Consider the following 20,520-nt stretch of genomic DNA (forward strand, 5'->3'; position numbering starts at 1 on the left):
ACTGGGTGCCATTTTGTCTGTTTTTCCCCCTCACATTGAATTTAAGAAAATGTGCATTAAACTAATCAGAATATGTAGATATTAACTAATGCAGGGTTCTCAAGTTTTGAAGACAGGCAAGAGTGACATTTCCACCACCACCACCACCACCCGGGGGGAAAAACCTGTTTCATTAGGATCACATTCAAAGTATTTGCTTAATTTCCATTTATTAGTGTGTGTGTGTGTGTGTGTGTGTGTGTGTGTGTGTGTGTGTGTGTGTGTGTGTGTGTGTGTGTGTGTGAGACAGAGAGAGAGAGAGAGAGAGAGAGAGAGAGAGAGAGAGAGAGAGTATGACTGGTGTTTATTGTAAGTGTTTGTTGCCTTTTTGGACTCCTTTATCATTTGTTATGTTGCTCCCATTTAAAACAGTTCAGCTCAAGCTCAGCCATTTTTAGTGTAATGACTGAGGACAATGTCCCATCCAGAGACAAACTGTTTTGTGTTGAGCTTTTGTTCAAACCGACCATCGAAAATACCCTCTCTTATGAATGTGGTTTTTTTTTCATTGGTTAAATCTTATCCAGATACAATAGTGCTATTTTCTGATTGGCTATTGTGTAGCCTCTTTTTGATTGGCTGATAAGTGTCAGGCTCGACTCAGAGCTCCAGGGAAGACGCGCTTGATTCGTGCCCGGTTCCATAGAGACAGCGGTGCGGACTGATACATTTTGGGTGCTGCAGCTTATTAAATATATGATAAATAGTCAAAAGGTTTTTCTGCGTGAGAAATACAATGTGTGGCGGGAGAGAGTGAGAAAAGACCCGAACGCGTGACTGTCACTCTCAATGCGTGACACGACATCTATCTATCTGCCTGTCTGTCTACTGTAGACAAATGAATAAATGAAATGTGTTTGCTTTTAAAGTGTACTTTTTATATAGTAAGCCATGGATTTATCAGATATTCAGATTATAAAAATGCTTATCCTCCAGCGTTTTCTCTTCTCTAACCAACAAGTCTTACATTCATCTTAGAAACAGCTCTGGCAGGCGACTTTAATTCTCTCGAACACCCACATGTGCTGGCACTTAACAGAAACTTTATTCAATCTATAAAAAAAAAAGGTTCATCAGCAAGACAAAAGAAAATAATACTCATAAAATGTACCAGAAAGAAAAATGACAAGGCAGAAACCACCATGACACATTTCACTTTATTCCAACATAACCGCCAAACCTACACAATACTACAGATACTGTTTTTTATTTAAATATATATGATTAACATCAATTGTACAAATAACAGACTTGATTGCTATATTATAAATATAAAATGAGAGGAAATTTTTATTATATGTTTTACTCTGCACAGCTTAGGCTAATAAAGCATGAACAATTCCCTGAAAGCATAAATCCTAACAAATGAACTAGTCTCTAAAGATTTATTTCAGAACATTTAAACATGCCCACTGGAATAACTGAGCTCTGCATCAGCACTCCTGGTGAGGCTCCAATAAACTGCTTCACAACAGCACAATACAACGGCATGGTTAGACATAGCTGGAGATTATTTCACAAAAATTGTCAACATAAAATCTCAGTAAATATGTTTAAATCTAAAAGTTCAACTCGACTCATATTTAGATTGTAGCATAAAACATTTATACAAAAGAAATTACAAATCACATATGATTGCAAATAAGCATATTAGCTGTTTCCTTTAATATAGCAAGGTTTCTGCATGTAATTTAGAATACAGTTTAATAGCCAACAGACGGTATCACAGTTTCAACAGTACATATTTCAAAAGATAATCTGGAGAGAACATCCAAGAATCCATTCAAGAAAGAAGGATAAAAAATTTTGTTTTTCAATGCTGAATGAAAAACACCAAGAAAACAGATTGTGTTCTGATAATACAGCCTGGATACATCAGAATTTATTTATGCTTATGATAATATCTACTTTAATCACTGGAACACTGAGGGAACAAATGTTCTATAATAATCTAAAAAATAATTATAAAAATATTTCATCTCTTAAAGATTTGTTTTGAGTTTCACGTCGATGCACTTGGGAGAAATGAAGGTCCAGAAAACAACACCTGGCAAGGTGGAGGTCTGCTCTGGAAAGGAGTTCATGAAAGTCAGTTGTAGTAAGACAGGATACACGTGTATGACTGAGAGGAAGGGAAGTAGTAGAACAGTGAGTTTACAGGGGGGCTGAGGTCAAAAAGGTGCAGGAGTTTAAGTATCTGTTGTCAACTGTTCAGTGTGACGGGGAGTGTGGTAAAGAGGTGAAGAGGTGAGTGCAGAAGGGTTGGACTGGGTGGAGAAAAGTGTCACAACTGTTGTGTGACAGAAGAGTGTCAGCAAGAATCAAAGAAATGATCAACAAGAGAGTAGTGAGAGCAGCTCAGCTAGATGGGTTAGAGACTGTAGCAGTGAGGAAAAGACATGAGGCAGTGATGAGGATGTTGAGGTTCTCTTTAGGAGTGACGAGGATGGACAGGATTAGGAACGAGCACATCAGTGGGACGGCTCAGGGTGACTGTTTTCACAGTATTCGCTGTGGCGACCCCTACTGAGAAAAAAACAAAAGGTGCAGCAAATAGGTGGATGAAAGTTGGGTGAGATTTCCACCCACTAGGAAAGAATATTGTTTCAATAGATATAGCTTTAAAACATTAAAGAAAAACCTGATGAACTCTTTTCAGCAAAGGCCAAAAGTTTTCCGTGTAGTTTGTCATGTCACACTCCACAGTGGTGGTTAATGACTCACATCCAAGTAGACAAAGTTTTTATAGGTTTTTTTTCCACACAAATGTTTATATCATCAAAATAATTGATAAAAACCCATTTCCGCTCTCTGACTTGCCTCAAGTGCTTGCATCTAAAATTTGAAGGTGTTTAATCTTTATCTACTAAAATTCTGTTTTAAAAAAACTCATACTGAACGCTAACAGTGTAATAAATAAAATAATTAAAAATAAAATAATTAGTTTGTGAATACTGATTGAAAGAGATCCTCACAGCGTCCTAATTACATTGCTACACAAATTACAACAAAACCAATAAAGTACATTTTATCTCATTATTTTGTGCAAGATGAGCATTTTTTTATCATTCAGGATCGCTCTGTCATCAACCCCTGACAAAGAACACGTTTCTAACGTTTCTGTTAATCTCTCATCTTAAATATGAAGGATCAGTTGTGAGTAAGAATACCTATTTAACTTTCACCAGATGTCTGTAAATAGACTTGTACACTATCTGGTCTATCTGGACAAACAAAAAAATATTATCTACAGAGGAAGCATGCAAGACTGAAAACGAATAAATTACAGGAGCATGAATTAAAGATCGGTTCATGGTTGTTTATTCACTTACTGTGAAACGTGGCAATAAACTGAAGAATGTCTTTTTTCTTTTTTTTTTTTGGCAGGACATCAAGTCAAAATTAGGATAGCAAAACTGCAATCCAGATAAAAAGTAATACATAAGACATGCATGAGAGCTTTAAAATTGATTGACACCTTTATTACAAATCATCAGAAAGTGTTGCCTTGAGCGCTGCCTCCGCCGGTTCACTTCTTTATTAAAGTAATATACAGGATCTCAAAATCATCAGCTGTTAAGTGTCCATGTTTACTGCTGAGCTTCACAATTAACAGTTCAACCAAATTTGTAACACATAACGTACATAAACCTAATGCCTAATACTACAGAGATGACATTATTCTGATTAGTCTGAAGGTGTTGATTCATTTTCTAAACAGTGGTGCTGGTGGAAGACAAATCATATATTTATATATCATATTAATGCACATCTTCTAAACTGTCAGCGTTTCTATAGTAACAGCTCAAGGACAAGGACTCGTTCTATATGGTCGATGCTACACAATAAACAGCTTTAAAACTACCATTGTAGAGAAGATGATTATTGAGCATTTTAGAAGCAGTGTCCAGTATCAGAGTTCAGGGAAAGGTGTAATTATTTCGTTTAAGTTGTGCAACATGACAAAAGTCTTCAGGATAAAGTGCATTTTCATTCAGGAGAAAATGACAGGATGGTGATGGACTGTTTATAGATGTTAAAACGGATATATGGCATGTCTTTTTTCTTCAATGAACATTTAATCCGCTGTCAGGTAAGAAAAATAAACTGCTCCAAAGTTTTTCTTCTTCTTATACGACCGAGTTTTTGTCCCTGAAACAAATTAAAGCTAGGATACTGTACATGACATGTTATAACCCAATTCAGTCCTTTATAACACATTCAAACTGACGTTTTCATTCACACACAACTTCAGCGTGGGCGGACAGGTGGTTTAGGCAAGTTTAAGCCTGAACATGCAATGAGATGAACCCACTCGCAGGAACACACACACGAGCTTCTACATCGAACGGGAAAATGAAGAAATTGTCCCCAGGCATTATAACCGATTTCAAATGGTGCTAGAAGAAAGAGCAGACTCTAAGCACCAGAAGAAATCAGTCATCCTTTGATGGGGTGAGAGAACAAGGAAGGGATCTTTTGCATCTTCCATCACAAGTCCACACAGCGCTTTTCAGGAAAATCGACAAAGACTTGGGATTCCTACAGAAGCAATATGTTTATCAAACGATCAGTGATGAATGGATTTGTAACCAGAGACAATGTATTAATTTCACTCTACATTCCTTGCCCTGTGTTCACATAAGCACGAACCAAATCACGTGTTGCTTGTAGTTTGTCTCTAAAGCAACCGCTTCTTTTGTTACGATAAAAAACATTAATATTCAGAATATAAACGGTTCAACAGTTCAAAAAATAAAAATGAAACAGTATACAATTCATTGTGAAATATGTTGTTTGCTCGTTTACATGCTGCATGCTAGGCTTAGGTATGTATATATATATATAGTCAGGGATCAGTTAAAAAAATCATTAGTTTGGTTACCCTAGTCATTGTCAGTCATTGTTAAGTGTCGTCATTTGTATTGTTTTAGTTCTCGTCTTTTACTGTTTTGTCTTCATTATTTATTAAACCCCGTTCATTTGAAGCTATCCTGCATATGGGTCTGTCTCCTTCCTTCCTACCCTGGTTGTGACACACACACACATATATATATATATATATATATATATATATATATATATATATATATAGATATATATAGATATAAACACACACACACACACACACACACACACACACACACACACACACCAGATTCATTCCTTACTTTATTTTTCTTCCTAATGTCTCTCGACACATTTAATAAAAGGTTTTGTATGGCAGGGAAAGATGAAACCATGGTCAAACAATAAATGGGAACTAATTGCAGGATCTAGAGCGGTCAGTGGGGAATCGAAGAAATGTCGGACTGCAAGTGCCCCAGGAAGGGTCAGAGGGTTTGTCCAAACAAAGCGTATGAATCTGTCATTTTACAGAATCTACTACATAGAATTGAAAGTTAAAAAAATCTCAGTTCCACTGCATAGCATTGTTACTTACAGCTGTAGCTACAATCTCAGCCCAGTGTTGCACATGCAAATAGAAAATAAATAGCCACTTGTCAGTTTGTTACCCTTTAGTACGAATGAAGGTTACTGTTCTAAAGATTCTGGAGCTGACGTGATTAGTGAGTTCGCTCGTGTAGCCCGTGTGGTTTCATTTGCTACTCCACAGCTGCCGTTCCTCTTCAGGAACACTGATTTCAAATGGTGCTAGACACTGGGTTAAACACATCTAAACCACCATGTGAAACCAGCATCCGGGAGAAGATTCACCCTCGGGCACTCCATCAAGCTGTGTGGAAGTGTACATGCTGAAAAAGAACAGGAAAACAAGGGAAAAGGAGAAAACGCTGTAAAAACAGATGGTTCGGTTTTAAAAGGAAGCGGCTGCTCCTGTTAAAACAAACGAGGCCAGTACAGTGACTGGCAAGTCTGCCAAACTAGATTCTGTCATGATGACGGAAGAACCTTGCATGGCCAGTGATGCGAGTTGAAGAGCAGGCTTCATGCATTGTGTTCTCTGTTTATCCGTGCGAAAATAGGCTCTAAAAAAATCACTGCATGACTTACAGCCGTGGGAGGATGACGTTAGGACCTTTTCGAGGGCGAATGCTAGGAGTCAGAAAATATGAGTCACAGAGTCACGGGTTCACTAAACGGTTTAAAAGAGACAATCAGGGCCGTGTACTCACCTGAACTTTAATCGGCGGTTGGTGAACTCGCTAGCCTTCTGTTTGATGTGTATGTAATCATAAATGGGGAAAAAACTTCCCATCAGTTTGAGCGGCTTTAACCAGCTCAGACTCTGCTTTGGCAGTGTCGATTTTTCAAAGCAGGTTTTATGCCAAAACCTGTTTACATCTCAAAAAACCCACGAAAAGACCTGAAACAAGCCCAGTGGAACAAGGAGACACATTTTTCTCCATTTTCTAAGTCTTCGTGTGGGAAACTAGGTCACTGTGGTGTGCAAGCATTTCTGAATTTTTGCGATATCTGCAATACGACTATTTTACATCGTATGCTGCGCTCGTTATATAATTCTCTTCCAATCACTGAAATCTCAACTGACAAATCACGAAAGAAAAAAACCTTGAGAGAAAGCAGACACAAAAAGCCATCCGTTCTCTTCTAGGCTGACTTCAGATTATAAATCCTTACAATATACAGACAGAGAAGAGTCAAAACAAACAATACTAAGTGTGTTGAAAGCTTGATGAGTCCTGGGATGATTTCATTTGTGACTGCATTCTTTATTGAGATTGTGGAACGATGCCACACTCACTACATAAAGAATACACTTCTGGTGGATAAATTAGTGGGTAAATAATCAGTTGATAAATCAGATTCTGTCACGAGGAGAGTTATTGTGGACTCATCCTGCTATGGGTGTACCATAGGTGTTGTCTCCTCTGGTTTAAACTGTCAAACAGATGCATGGTTAAATCTGTTGATTGTTTATGACCACAGGTTTGGCACTGAAATACGTTGTGCCACCTTCAGTTTCACTCCAACTCTGACCTCAAATCACTCTAAGTTAATCATAATGGTAGGTATTATAATCAAGTATTATAAAATACTGAGCAACTACAAAGTAAATGCAGTCGATATCAATGCAAATGCAAAAATCTAGAAATAATTATTTGGTGCCACATAATATGCCACTTCTGTATAAAAAAGCTGGTGTGCAGTTCTGTGTGTAAACACAAGAGGGCAGTATTTCAATGGTAAATTAGAGAAGTTTGAGAAAATGCAAATATGCACAACCCTTCCCCCAACACACACACACACATACACATACACACACACACACACACACACACACACACACACACACACACACACACACACACGCATACACACGCATACACACACACACACACACACACACACACACACACACACACACACACACACACACACACACACACACACACACACACACACACACACACACACACACACACACACACACACCACACACACACGCACAGACGCACACACAAGTACGTCCTACGCTTCAAATAAGTCTGTGTGAGTATGCCTGTATAAAAAGCCCACAGTGGAAGCATCATTCCCTTCACACAGTCACTCCACTTCCACTTCCATTCTCTCCCAGGAAGTGACACAAAAACAAAAAAAAGGCATTCATAGACACTCAAAAATCACTACCAGTGATAGCATCAGCTGCTTCCTGCTTCCTCCTTTTCAGCCTGCTTAGATGGTTCAGCTGGCGTTTATATAACCTCTCTGTGCCTCTTTCCACACAGCCATCCAGGTTTCCAGCAAGGATGGGTAAACACTTTCCGTTTTCACTCCCTCTGAGCGAACGCTGGAATGACGTGACTCCTGGAAGGCCGCCGTTTGCCCCGGTTAGTGTTTTCCCCTCTGACTGCCCTGACAGAACCACACTTTATGCTTCATGCCCACACAGCCAAGAGTTTGTCTCTGTGCGATGGTAGTCAGGTGGTAAACAGAGAGCGGTGGGAGGGGAGATCTGTATCTGAAAAGGATAGATGTAGAAAGAGAAGAGAAAAAGGGATAGAGATGGAGATTGAGAGAGAGAGCAAGAGAGAGGACATATGGAAGCAAACACAGACCATGTGAGTGGATTTACAATAGTATTTGGTGTCTAAGAGTATAAAGATTAAAACATAACAAGGTGTCCTGTTACTGGAGAATGTGTTATGGTGCCTTGTTCATTCATAACCAACACATTCTACTTATCTTTCACCATTTATTATTACATTGCATATCATGGATCATCCACAAAACAAGATATCATTTACTTTCAGGAAGTGTTCTCTTTCTACCGAACTCTTGAAGTTAATAAAATGAAAACAACATGAAAAAAATATAACAATAAGGTAATTGAACGAGTACATTAATATAACAAATACTACTGTCTGAGAGCTGTACTGTGCCTCCAGGGTTGGGGTTGGACTCCTGTCTCTGCCCTGTGTACTGTACATGTTCTCCCTATGCTTTCCTCCAGTTTCCTCCCTCAGTCCAAAGACTGTGAATGTGCCTGTGATGGCTTGACACCTCATCCTGGATATTCCCTGCTTTCTGCACAGAGTCTCCTGTGATTAACTCCAGGTTTCCTGTGACTATGTAGTACAGAAAATGGACCTGCTGACCAACCAGGATTGAGAGTCCTCAACGACTTACATTTTTATCTCAAAGTGAGTAATTGAGGTTTAAGGTCCTTTCTCAGGGGCCTAGAAGTGATAATTTAGTGGACCTGGGATCCAAACTCACAACCTTCCAACAGCTTCACCACTAAGCCCTATGTACCCAAGTAATGAAGCGTAGCCGTCATGAGCACTTCACTAAATAAGAACCATTACTCATCCAGTACAGGTAAGCACGATTTTTTTCTTCACCAGATACAATTATCCATCCTCAAGTTATTTAAGCAGCTGTCGTGACAGAGCATGAGTCATCAAAATACCCTATCTAGCCCAATACATCATATTCGCACTAGCTCTGCCGGACAAAGCGGCCTCTCTGAGGAGGAGATCCTTGACAAGCCCATGATCTCTAAAATGGAAATCAATTTGAGATGATGGGTCTCGACTTTTGGTGTTCTGATAATAAAAATCAGATGTGGATATATATATATGCATGTAGGTATAGATACATGCAGATGCAGATGGCAGAAGAGTGGAATATTTCTATTTATATTTCTGTTTAACATCCAGCGATGATTCATATGTGAATCAGAAATGGTAGTGTATGTGTGTGCATGTGTGTGTGCGTGTTATTATTAAAAGGACCTAATTAACGCTTAACAGAGGGCGTGATATCAAAGCGTGACGCACAGCAGCACAGAGTGTGTTGTTCTTTCACACATACAACTACCCCCCACCCCTCGAGATGCTGCCATCCTTGTGTGATGTGTTATTCCTGTAAGGGGTCCCAAAGGCGACAACTCATTAAACTCTGACGTCCAGCTGAATGAGACACAACAAGAGGTCTGAGCACGGGCAAGAGCTTTATAAAGACCAGGTGTGTGACAATGTCTCTCTCACACACACAAACACGTGCAAACACACAAGCACACACACACACTCCACGGTGACACGTGAGAACTTATCAAACCGGATGAGTCAAACGAAATCAATGGAACATGAAGAGGAAAATAATTAATTTAATCACAAATTTTAAAAAAAGACAGCACAGCAACACACCCAGAGCTAGAAATAGCCCATAGGTGCTATTCACCAAGCAGATCACCTGCTCACTCAGCTTAAGGTAAATGTAAAGAGTCACATTTATCTGTAGCTAAAGGTTTAGTAGCTGTAAAATAAACAACGTACAGAATTTATGGCTGCAATACTGATATAAAAAGAGTCGGGACACTCTTGGATTTTAGTGTGAGATGTTTCTCCCTTTGTTTATGACAGTGTGCAGAAGTTTAGTGGTTGAAAATAACACTTTCAAATTTTAGATACTTTTAAACAAACACTCGGGGCATCATGGGTTTGATATTACCATTTACTTTGAAGACAGAAATATTTGAGTACAAAAAGAAGGAACCGTTTTTTGTTGTTATTGGAACTTTTCTCTGAATACATTGCCCATAGCAGGCAATAGAACAATAGAACATTTACAAATAATTGGAAAAAAAATCCTCTGAAAAAGCCCTGAGTTTCTACTTGTGTATGAGTCATTAAACACCACTGTGGTGTGACATGACAATCATATTCAGTGATGAACATGAACACAACAAAACAGACAGTAATTCCATTTTTTGCTAAATAAATAAATAAATAAATAAATATAATAATAGGCAATGTAATAATATTAAGATAATAATAAGAAGATTATAATATTAATTAAAATGACTAGTATTAATTATATATTATAGTATTTTATTATATTATATAATATTATAGTATTAATTATTAACTAGATTTGTAAACTTTGATGTTGGCTTTGACGAGGCAAGTATTCGCAAAGGCCGGTGCTTTTTGGAGGCAAGTGGACATAAGGGTCAGTGTTACTTTTGGAGGCAAGTGGACATAAAACTTGTGAAATCTACTGGAGCGCTAGGGTGCCAAAATATTTGGAGGCAAGTGGAGACGAAAACCTGTGACGCAATACCCCTCCTTGGGCTGAGTGTTTTGATATGTCACATGGCCATGTTGTGCTAATGTATTAGTTTCACTTGACGTCATCAGAATACCCATGAGGAAGTTCCCCTCTTTGTTCTGAGTGTTTTGATATGTCACATGTCCATGTTGTAAAAAGTTTTTTTGATTTTGCATATTTTGGGGGTGGGGCTGTGGCATGACCGGAAGGCCAGTCGGTGCATCAATTTTAAACTTTGTTCAGAGTATCACCCTAAAGGAGCTGGCAGAGTTTGGTGTAGATAGTTCGAAAGCTTGCCGAGTTATAAACTTCCAAAGTTTATAATGGGAGTCTATGGGAAAAAAGGCCACTTTGAGACCCGGTACCGGAAGTACCGGTACTCGGATCGCTTAGTAATAGCAACAAACTTCGGATCAGGGTCTACAACATATCCGAATTTGGTTTATAAGGCTCAAAAGCCCTAGGAGGAGTTACTCTTGATAAATTTTTGTCTAAGCTTAAATAGGAAAACAGAATGTTGGCTTCCACAAAGCGACATAATGAGAGAGAAGATCCTCAGGACAGAATTGTGGTCTGAAATATGTCGCAGTTACGTTTATCCAGGTGAATTAAGGCTGCCGGCGTTCCACACTTTAGTGCTCTCGGTCCCATCAATGCACGATTCTTCTGCAGATTTTTTTACATTTTTTTAAATGTAAACTACAGTACTCGAATTGGTGAAATTGCAAGCAGAGGATTCATAAAAAAGAATTTGTTTTTTATGATAACTGTGCTCATGTTCGTCTCACGTGATTCACTTTGGCTAAATGTGCGTCTTGGCCCGAATCTGTGGAAAATCTGCTGCTATTCTGAAAAAATTCAAGCTCCTCTGAATATCAAAGAATTTGTTTGATATTGCTTAAATTTCTGCAACTGCAAATCCTTTAGGAACTGATATCTGGCAAATTTGCCATTTAACCGTAGATTCCCATCTATTATGGGATATAAGTCTCAGAGGTGGGAGTCGTGTGCAAGTCACAAGTAAGTCTCAAGTCACGAATGTCAAGTCAAAGTCAAAGTCAAGTCTTTTTTTAATATTTGTCAAGCAAGTCTCAAGTCTCAAATTTTCAACTTAAGTCTGACTCGAGTCGAGTCCCCCATCTCTGAGTCATTTAACTCAAGTCCGAGTCAAGTCTCAAGTCATGAATGTCAAGTCAAAGTCAAGTCGAGTCTTTTTTTTAATATTTGTCAAGCAAGTCTCAAGTCTCAAATTTTCGACTTAAGTCTGACTCGAGTCAAGTCGAGTCCCCCATCTCTGAGTCATTTAACTCAAGTCCGAGTCAAGTCATGAATGTCAAGTCAAAGTCAAGTTGAGTTTTTTTTTAATATTGTCAAGCAAGTCTCAAATTCTCGACTTAAGTCTGACTCGAGTCAAGTCGAGTCCCCCGTCTCTGAGTCATTTAACTCAAGTCTGAGTCAAGTCTCAAGTCATGAATGTCAAGTCAAAGTCAAGTCGAGTCTTTTTTTTAAATATTTATCAAGCAAGTCTCAAGTCTCAAATCTGCGTCTTAAGTCTGACTCGAGTCTAGTCATATGACTCGAGTCCCCCATCTCTGAGAAGTCTACATTTGAAGTGAAAAAGGAGATAAATCCTTTGATTTTGCCATGAATTCATTCTGACTGTGGAGTAGCAGAATCATGGACATATTGACAAAGCGAAATGTCTGGCTTCACATATAAAATGTCTACTCAGCTTATAAACTAAAGCAAATAAATGTGGTAAGTAAAACATTTAGAGTCAAGGCAGGTTACAAGCCTAAATTCGCCGTGATTTGGGGATTGTTTTGTCACGTTACCAGTGATCAGGCCACAGTGATGGATCTGATGGGTTTTTCCCAAAATACCACCTTTATTTTTATGGCTTTCTGCTCACTAGGTCGGATCCACTAATAAGCAATAGTGTGTCAACTGAAGCTGTATTAAACTGAAGCTGTATTAAAACTGAAGCTGTATTAAACTGAAGCTGTATTAAAACTGAAGCTGTATTAAACTGAAGCTGTATTAAACTGAAGCTGTATTAAACTGAAGCTGTATTAAACTGAAGCTGTATTAAACTGAAGCTGTATTAAAACTGAAGCTGTATTAAACTGAAGCTGTATTAAACTGAAGCTGTATTAAACTGAAGCTGTATTAAAACTGAAGCTGTATTAAACTGAAGCTGTATTAAACTGAAGCTGTATTAAACTGAAGCTGTATTAAAACTGAAGCTGTATTAATCTGAAGCTGTATTAAACTGAAGCTGTATTAATCTGAAGCTGTATTAAACTGAAGCTGTATTAAACTGAAGCTGTATTAAACTGAAGCTGTATTAAACTGAAGCTGTATTAAAACTGAAGCTGTATTAATCTGAAGCTGTATTAAACTGAAGCTGTATTAATCTGAAGCTGTATTAAACTGAAGCTGTATTAAACTGAAGCTGTATTAAACTGAAGCTGTATTAAAACTGAAGCTGTATTAAACTGAAGCTGTATTAAACTGAAGCTGTATTAAACTGAAGCTGTATTAAAACTGAAGCTGTATTAAACTGAACCGTGTTCAACTATTACTTTGTTTGATCTCATTAAGACTCCCTTTAAGAATCCCCTTTAAAAATAACCACTGCAGGTACAACAAGCGTATTCTCATCCCCTTCCACAAACACAATACTACTATTCCCTCGCTTCCCATAATGCATTTCATTTCCCCAAATACTTCCAGTTAATTACTTTCTCTCATATAGCCACTCACTCTAATCCAAGACATGATCTAGTAAAATTCTCTTGAATTTCTCTGGTGAGCTTCTGGGGAATTTTAAACATCTGGCTGAAACTTCTGAAGGGTTTACAGTAACAGATTGACCTCTGGCCCACTTCTGCTCACTCTGTATGTCATAGAGGAAGGAGAATGATTTTTTTTATGGGGAAAATCTAAGAAGCCACAACAATCTAATTGAAGTGGAGGTATACATTTGGCAGCAAGGGAAAATAACCGGAGCTCTGGGAAACCAGGAAGAGAAGCAACGAGAAAAAAGCAGACCTCAGAGTGGACTGTCTTTCTAACTCTCATTACACACACACACACACACACACACACACACACACACACACACACACACACACACACACACACACACACACACACAAAAACATACAAACATACAAACATACATACACACACACATACACATATACACACACACACACACACACACACACACACACACACACACACAGACACAAAAACATACAAACATACAAACATACATACACACACACACATACACATATACACACACACACACACACACACACACACAAACACACACGTACACACAAACACACACGAGAAGCGCAACCGAGGGCAGGTTTCAGTACATTGTGAGCTGGATGAAAGAGGGGATGTGATGAAGTTTGAGTCATATTAAAATTCCACATTTACTTAGAAGCCTGTCTTTTATTAGCATTCATCGTAATCGTGTGTGTGTGTGTGTGTGTGTGTGTGTGTGTGTGTGTGTGTGTGTGTGTGTGTGTGTGTGTGTGTGTGCACATGTGTGTGGGTGTGTGTGTGTGTGCAGCTTTGACTAGCACAAAAAATATTTGCTACTGACAAACAAAACCCATTCAGTTCCTCACTAAATGAAATTTACATCATTCCACGTTTGCAAACTCGACAGCAGAGCCGAGCTGATGCTCGTCCTGGAAATTTAAAGATTTGTTCGTCAGATTAAGCTCTGACACATGCTGTAATGCTAAACAGTTATCACTAATTCCTTAGCACTAAAAATTCTTTTTATTACCCATTAGTAACTGATATGAAAATATTAGGGTAGAGCTTTATAGCATGGCATTTGTGCTTCCTAATTGTAATCTCATGGAGATCAAGCTGGCTTTTTCATGTTATAACATACACTCTACATAGACAAACAGAATAATATAAAGCATATTTCTTTAAAAAAAACACCATTAAGAGAGATTTAGATTGAAAGTTTTGAAGTAAATCATGCTCCCTAGTGTACTATCATTCAGTCCCACTCTTGTCCCCTTATACTATAACAGCTTGAACAACTTAACGTACAAATGATTGAGAAATTATTCCATCTCTATTTCAGAATTTCCCACACGCACGCTCTTAACGTTCTTAAATTCTTAAATGACACAGATTTGAATAAATTAGCGACAATAGATCCTAAATCTAGGGGGAGTTTGAATCAATTTCTCACTTCACATGAGTCAGTGATAGGCTACATGAATTAAAAGTCTGATCAAGATGATATCATGATATCAGACCCCATCTCGTTTCATACAGTACGCAGTGAGACCAAAGGTTTATAGACACCATTTGGCAGACACCCTAACAGTTGCAGAAGTGTGAAACTCGATTTGAACTCACGTCCATCCAACCACTTAACCACTAAGCTACCACAAGACCATCATATTCATATGTGTTTTTTTCTGCAAACTGTTCCCACAAAGCTAGAAGCACACACACCTGTATGGGATGACTTTGTACGCTGTAAATGTACAGTTTTCCTTCACTAGCAGTTAAGAACCAGGAATTTAGGTCAGTCAAGATTTGGTGTGTTAAGTTGGAGTGGAAGAACTTCTGCACTGAACTGGAACACAGACTTCACCCAACATCAGCGCTGGATCTTAATAATGCTCCTGTAGCCGAATGATCACAAATCCATCATCCATCCCTTCCCAGAACAGTAGAGGTTATAGGGAATAAATCTGGAATAGGATGTTCAATGACACTTTGTGTGTGGCTTTAGGTGACAAACCTTTGACCATATACAATAGTGTATGCCAAGCTATTTGCTAACAGGAAATAAGATTTGGCTATATTCCAATTGATTCATTTATTTTCTCCAAAAAAAAAAACTAAAAAAGAAGAAGAAGAAAGCTTAGTCCATTTCCACCAGCCAGTCCTGGCACGGCTTGAGTTAGGTACAAGTGCAGAATGGAAGTGGTTCTGTGAGTGATATACGACTCTAAATGACTCAGAATGACTCATGCAGAACCGTCGGCTGCATCTCCACGTGACCAGCAGACTGTTTGGCTCTCTGCTCCTGGATTTCTGTCTCTTTTTATATATGTTTCTCTTTAGCCCCATTTGCTTTCCATTTCAACACACAGACCTCACTTCCTCTGAGTCAGGCAGCAAGTATTCCCCAAATCACGACTCGTGTAAAGAGCCGCAACCTCTGGCAATGACTAACCCTTAATAAAAGAGCAAAAAAATTCACAAGTCCCAGCTGCATGTGTAGCGGACACTGGCGAACCCTTTGATAGGCTGTCGAAGACACGGATTGCTAACCGCACAGGCGACTCATACAGAAGAAATCCGGCAGTCCTTGCCCCTTTGGCAGCATGCCAGAATGACTTCCCAAAACTCGAAAGGAGCCATGAAAAAAAAGGCTTACGGTAAAGCAAGCCTTCCTGGAATTCTGACGTGCTGGATGGATGACTGTACAGAACAATAATAAAATCTGATAAGTTAGAGGAACTACAGATTTGGGAAAAAAATGTGTATGTGCAAGATAAAAAGCCCAATTGTGTCGTTGTGTGTTTAATAGTTCGTAAAGTTTATTTTATTTCCCTTTACTGAAATATCTTCAGGGGGAAAAAACAAAAGCCTGCTATTAAAATGCAGATCATAGAAATACAGTTTTACTGACGTCATGAGGACCGTAACACGGTAGGAACACAATGATTGGTGGGGGAAGCATTCAGATGCGACTGCTGGAGTGTGAATTGGAGAACTTGTGGAAACATTACATTCTGGCATCTAAAACATGACTTGTGTTGTGGCTTGCAGTTAACGTACACTACAGTGTAATGTACTTGGATACTTAGAAGTATTTTTGCACACTACAGGGATGAATCCTATGTGTCCATTAATTGTTATGTAATGCCCTACACCCTACTGCCACGCCCTCTAAACATCCTGTCTTACCTCCCAGTTCCTTTGATGACTTATATTAGATTAGATTAGATTAGATTAGATTCAACTTTATTGTCATTACACATGTACAAGGCAACCAAATGCAGTTTAGGTCTAACCAGAGTGCAATGGTACAGTAGCAAGTGCAGGATATACAGTTTACAAGAGTTAAATAAGTTAAATAAAGTTGTAATATAGAAGTACTTTACAGAGTACAGTGTGTGTACGATGAACATTATATACAGATAGCCAAAACTATAAACTGAAATTTACTAAATTAACAAAATATAATGCTATTACTTTAAACAGTAGATATATCAAAGCTCAGATCAATAAATAGATGTTGACTATCTTCACAGATCTTTTTGTCCTCTTTCAATAAAACGGTAAGAAAAATCTGTTCAGAAACCTGAAACTCCAAACCCAGAGCCTCACGGATACATCCAGAGTGTACTGTTCTGCTGACATGTGCTCAGAGTTCCCAGGATCAGCTCTAGATCCACCAGGATAAAGCAGACTATGATAAACGGCAACCTCCTTTCGAAAACCTCCGATCCGTGTCTTTTGGACACGTTTCCTGACTACTGACGTTCTTCACCGCGAATTACTGACCAAAGGAAAAGATATAAAGTACCAGCCGATCATCATCCCACTTAACAACTTAGCAAAGCTTTGTCTTTATGCTTTCCACAGACCGTAAGTCAGAAGGTCCTCGTTAAAAAGACTTTTATATCTGCAGCCATTAGTGTATAGTGCATTCAGAGAAACCATAGACAGACCACTGCCTGAATTATTCAGAGCCATTTTATTGTGTTATTTATTTACTAACAAAACCAAACAAAACATCTGGTGGATGCAAGCAAAAACACAGATGAAAGCTGATAGTCTATAGTAACTCGTATAACCACTCTGGACAACAGTGTTGAGCTGAAAAGCATCTCAGAATGCACACATGTTAAACCTTGAGCTCTTCAACAGCAGAAGAACACATCTGGTTCCACTTCTGTCAGCCAAGAACAGGAATCTAAACCTACGATGAGCACAAGCTCACCAAAACTAGGCAGGGGAAGATACCAAGAGAAGTGTGATATTGAAATCACTGTTCATTAATATTACACAAATTTCCTTTTCGCAGATCTGCTGCTTCACGGGTTCATATAAAACTGATGCTAGTTAATCACAATAAAACTCCCCACATCAGTTACCAGAGAATCTATCAATCATCTACAGAGGAAACCACACCCTATAGCAATGTCTAAAGATGTACTGTCTAACCACATATAAACAACAGAACGAAATATTGTTCTTCATGGCCTTGGTGAGATATTCACATAATATATGGACAAGCCATTCATCCAACCATTTTCTGGAGTCTATCCCAGGGAACTCGAGGCACAAAGCAAAAGATTGTTGCCATTGGATGTTGTGCCGACCCATCGAAGAGAACAACACTTACACACACTTACATACTATGGACAATTTCGAGATGTCAATCAGAATAAAAAGTGTGTCTTTGAATTGAAGGAGGAAACCAAGTACCCAGAGAAAACCCTTAAAGAACAGGCAAACTCCATGCTCATGCCTTAATCCTGAAATACGCAAAGCAGTGGGAAAGTTTAGTAATCTGGCAAGATGTACAATAATAACAACATCTAGAACATAGCGTTCCTGCTGCAATGAGTGTGTTGGTGTACTAATACATGTTCTTTGACAGAACCTGGCACGCTGAACTATAGAGTAAAAACAATGACGCTATAGTTTGGTGTGACTGCGCCAGTCCTAATGCGAACACCAAACTAAGCAAACCCGTTCTGGAACTACGGCAAACAGCATGGGGATTTCGCCAGCAGTACACTCATACAGTTCAGATGAATATACATGCATGTATTTATGTTAAAGTGTAATTAATGCATATTCATGAGCAGTGTGTGATCATGACTGTGTATCAGTATTATAGCATCTGGAACAGCGATTACACATTATGCTACACAGTCATGTACAGTAGCATTAAAATTAAGGCTTTTTAAAGAAGCGGTCTGTAATTATACTAGTACAGACCTCATACAGACCACACCCACTTTAAAATTCTTTAGTCTTTAAAATTGATTCTACAATTTTGCTCTATTGGGTATTTGGATGCTTCCTGTAATTAAAATAAAGTTTTTGTCTGCTCATAGTCATAAAGCACACCAGAACTAAAGAGGGGCAAATTTTCAGGGCTGTAAAAATCTAATACAAAATAAACTATAAATATCAATATTATGAATGACGGTTTTGTTTCTGAGATATTGCTGAAATTAGATGGTCGAATACATGAAGACTGGAAGCGCTTTTTTTTTCTAGTCTAGGAGTATGAAGCGGACGTCTGAGCACATCTATACCCTGTAAACCTTAAAAACGAAAACACTATACCTTTTATGGATACTAATTTGATCCATTTTGATGCTATGGTTCATTATAAATCTTGATACTGAACTGTTATCATGTTGGCAATCGTTTTTTACCACAGCACTAAGCTGACCTCTTGATTTTTTGTCAGACGGTAATGAAAGTTTCTATACCAGCTTCTCTGACTGTAGGGTTTATATTTCAAGCAAATCGGAAATCTACATAATGACGAGAAAACATTTCAGAAACATTTCAGAAACAGAGAGAAAACATTTCAGAAACATTTCAGTATTTAATATAAATATAACTATAAAGCGATAAGACGTACATGTCGCTTATCTATCGATAAAGATAAAGAAGAAAAACACATTCTGAGTGCCGTTTGTGGAAGTGAATCATATTTTTAATGCGTTTTTAAACCTTAGACATTGTTCTGGTCAAACTCGAATGTTTATGCTACAGTACATGGGCTATAGCATCTCTCTCTCTCTCTCTCTCTCTCTCTCTCTCTCTCTCTCTCTGTCTCTTTCTCTCTCTCTCTCTCTCTCTCACTCTCTCTGCTCTCTGAAATACACTTACACACACACACACACACACACACACACACACACACACACACACACCCCTGTGACGCAGGGTTCCAACTCATTGGCTGCTCCACAGCATAGTAATGTTGTCATGGCTGCTCACATCCTGAGGTCAAAACACTCCATTAAACCGAGCCAGAGTTAAACTGCTCGCCTCCCTCTAAAAGGCATGTTTTTTACCATTTAACTACAACATTGAGCATGTGCACAAACACACACACACACATGCACACACACACACACACACTCACATACACCCTCTGTTGTTTACTCATGAGCACATGGGAGAATGGGGGGTGTGGTTAGGTTACTGGATGTACATCAGATAGAGTGGCCTCAATTTGTCCCTTTGTTCCGTGATTTTTATATTCTCCTTTCTCCGTCTTTCATCCAGTTACTTCTTTCAGGGCTATTTCTATTCTTATTACTATCTCCATCTTTGTCTTATACAACACACACACATACGCAGAGCGTGAGCAGTTAGTGGGATGGGCCTGATCTGTCCAGTTTCAGTTACCTTCGGCTTGACGTACTTTCAGGTGTCAGTTTCACACAGACGTTGCGCACACGGACACACACAAAGCACATACACACACATATAATTCCTGTTTGCCACTTAACAAGCTGTAATCCATACAAAAAATATGACAAAGCATCTCGACCTAACTAAGTAAGCCAATCGCTTAAGTGGTCACATACCTTGTATGACCTCAGCAGGACCAAATCGATTCGTTCAAGGCTGCTTTCCACTCTTCTGTCCAAACACAGATCGACTTCTTGTTGCTTTCTGAAGCTCAGCGGGTCAGCCGTCCCGCCGCAGAATCCTTTTCTGTCCGATTTGACAGAGCACCTGCTTCGAGTCCACTAATTAGGCTCTACTGAGAGAGAGAGAGAGAGAGAGAGAGAGAGAGAGAGAGAGAGAGAGAGAGAGAGAGAGAGAGAGAGACACAGACAGACAGACAGACAGACAGACAGAGAAAGAGAGACAGAAAGATAAACAGAGAGA

At 38.8% G+C, this 20,520-nt stretch overlaps 1 long non-coding RNA gene across 2 annotated transcripts in view; it reads right to left on the reverse strand.

The window, feature by feature from the left end:
* Nucleotides 1-5,156: 5,156 nt before the first annotated feature.
* LOC113645498 overlaps nucleotides 5,157-20,520 on the reverse strand; it is a 61,325-nt gene continuing 45,961 nt past the window's right edge. Inside the window, exons 2-3 of one of the 2 annotated variants that reach the window (XR_007138649.1) lie at nucleotides 20,214-20,389; nucleotides 5,157-7,984 (exon numbers count right to left, since the gene is read on the reverse strand). This is a non-coding gene — a long non-coding RNA (uncharacterized LOC113645498). Of the gene's footprint in view, nucleotides 7,985-20,213; nucleotides 20,393-20,520 lie in introns of both variants that reach the window. The other variant, XR_007138648.1, reaches the window with a different exon arrangement.

Source organism: Tachysurus fulvidraco, chromosome 19 (genome assembly GCF_022655615.1).
Source record: "Tachysurus fulvidraco isolate hzauxx_2018 chromosome 19, HZAU_PFXX_2.0, whole genome shotgun sequence".
Taxonomy (NCBI): domain Eukaryota; kingdom Metazoa; phylum Chordata; class Actinopteri; order Siluriformes; family Bagridae; genus Tachysurus; species Tachysurus fulvidraco.